At 44.0% G+C, this 2,500-nt stretch overlaps 1 protein-coding gene across 1 annotated transcript in view; it reads right to left on the bottom strand.

Annotated features, from left to right (window-relative positions):
* LOC110169110 (uncharacterized) overlaps positions 1–2,500 on the bottom strand; it is a 70,668-nt gene that overhangs the window by 13,784 nt on the left and 54,384 nt on the right. The window lies entirely within an intron of this gene.

Genomic DNA, 2,500 nt, shown 5'->3' with positions numbered 1-2,500 from the left:
TGTACGCAGTAAAGTCTGTACGCAGTAGTAGTATACCCTGACGCATGTAGTAGTACCTGTACCAGTAAGTAGTACCTGTACGCAGTAGTAGTAGTAGTTACCTGTACGCAGTAGAGTAGTAGTACCTGGCAGTAGTAGTACCTGTACGCAGTTAGTAGTAGTACTGTACGCAGTAGTATAGTACCTGTACCGCAGTAGTAGTAGTACTTTTACGCGTATAGTACTGTACGCAGTAAAGCCTGACGCAGTAGTAGTAGTACCTGTACGCAGTGTAGTTACCTGTACGCAGTAATAGTACTGTACGCAGTAGTAGTACTGTACGCTCAGTAGTAGTAGTAGTCCTGTACGCAGTAGTAGTACCTGTAACAGTAGTAGTAGTTACCTGTACGCAGTAGTAGTAGTACCTGTAGCAGTATAGACCTGTACGCAGAGTAGTAGTATCCTGTACGCAGTAGTCAGTAGTACCCTGTACGCCAGTAGAGTAGTACCTGTACGCAAGTAGTGTAGTAGTACCTGTACGCAGTATAGTAGTACCTGTACGCAGTAGTAGTAGTCCTGTACGCAGTATAGTACCTGTACGCAGTTAGCATTTAGTAGTACCTGTACGCAGTAGTAGTACTGTGTACGCAGTAAGTAGTACCTGTACGGCAGTAGTTATTAGTAGTACCTGTACGGCCAGGTAGTAGTAGTACCTGTACGCAGTAGAGTAGTACCTTTCGCAAGTAGTAGTTACCTGTACGCGAGTAGTAGTAGACCTGTACGCAGTTAGTAGTAGTACTTGTACGCAGTAATATACCTGTACGCAGTAGTACGTACTGTACGCAGTAATTAGTACCTGGTTTACGCAGTAATAGTACCTGTACGCATAATTAGTACCTGTACGCGGTAATAGTACCGTACGCAGTAATGTACCTGTTACGCAGTAGTAGTACCTGTACCGCATAGTAGTACCTGTACACCAGTTAGTAGTACCTGTCACAGTAGTAGTTGAGTACCTGTACGCAGTAGTAGTAGTACTTGTACGCAGTAATAGTACCTGTACGCAGTAGTAGTACTTGTACGCAGTAATAGTACCTGTACGCAGTAGTAGTACCTGTACGCAGTAGTAGTAGTAGTACCTGACGCTATAGTAGAGTAGTCTGTACGCAGTAGTAATGCCGTGTACGCAGAGTAGTAGTAGTACCTGTACGCAGAGTAGTAGTAGTAACCTGTACGCAGTTAGTATAGACCTGTACGCAGAGTAGTAGTAGTAACCTGTAGCAGTAGTAGTAAGTACCTGTACGCAGTAGTAGTAGTAGTACCTGTACGCAGTAGTAGTAGTACCTGTACGCAGTAGTAGTAGTACCTGTACGCAGTAATAGTACCTGTACGCAGTAGTAGTAGTAGTACCTGTACGCAGTAGTAGTAGTACCTGTACGCAGTAGTAGTAGTAGTACCTGTACGCAGTAGTAGTAGTACCTGTACGCAGTAGTAGTAGTACCTGTACGCAGTAGTAGGTATACCTGTTACGGCAGTTAATGTACCTGTACGCTAGTAGCAGTTAGTAGTACCTGTACGCATAGTAGTACCGTGTACGCAGTAAGTAATGCCTGTACGCAGTTAGTAGTAGTAGTACCTGACGCAGTAGTAGTAGTATACCTGTACGCAGTTAGTAGTAGTAGTACACTGTTACGCGTAGTAGTAGTACCGTACGCAGTAGTAGTACCTGTACGCAGTAGTAGTACCTGTACGCAGTAGTAGTACCTGTACGCAGTAGTAGTAGTACTTCTGTACGCAAGTAATAGTACCTGTACGCAGTAGTAGTTACCTTCGTACGCAGTAATAGTACCTGTACGCAGTATAGTCCTGTACGCAGTAATAGTACCGTACGCAGTAAGTAATACCTGTACGCAAGTAGTAGTACCTGATACGCAAGTAGTAGTACCTGTACACAGTAGTAGTACCTGTACACAGTAGTAGTACCTGTACGCAGTAGTAGTAGTACTTGTACGCAGTAATAGTACCTGTACGTAGTAGTAGTTAGTATTTGTACTCGCAGTAATAGACCTGTACGCTAGTCAGTAGTAACCTTGTACGCAGTTAGTAGTACCTGTACGCAGTAGTAACTTGTACGCAGTAGTGTAGTACTTGTACGCATAGTTAGTTAGTACCTGTACGCAGTAGTAATGCCTGTTACGCAGTAAGTAGTTACCTGTACCGTTAGTAGTTTTACCTGTAACGCAGTAGTAAATGGCCTGTACGCAGTAGTAGTACTGTACGCACAGTAACAGTACCTGCTACGCAGAGTAGTACCTGTAGCAGTAGTAGACCTTGTACGCAGTAGGTAGTACCTGTATGCAGTAGTTTAATGCCTGTACGCAGTAGTAGTACCTGTACGCAGTATGTACCTGTACGCGAAGTAGTTAGTACCTTACGCAGTAATAGTACCTGTAAGTAGTAGTAGTAGTACCTGTAGCGCAGTAGTTAGTACCTGTACGCAGTTAGTAGTTAGTACCTGACG

Source organism: Boleophthalmus pectinirostris, unplaced genomic scaffold (genome assembly GCF_026225935.1).
Source record: "Boleophthalmus pectinirostris isolate CB_2022bp ecotype Guang Dong unplaced genomic scaffold, ASM2622593v1 HiC_scaffold_1, whole genome shotgun sequence".
NCBI lineage: Eukaryota > Metazoa > Chordata > Actinopteri > Gobiiformes > Gobiidae > Boleophthalmus > Boleophthalmus pectinirostris.
This window is presented reverse-complemented; position numbering and strand designations above follow the sequence as displayed.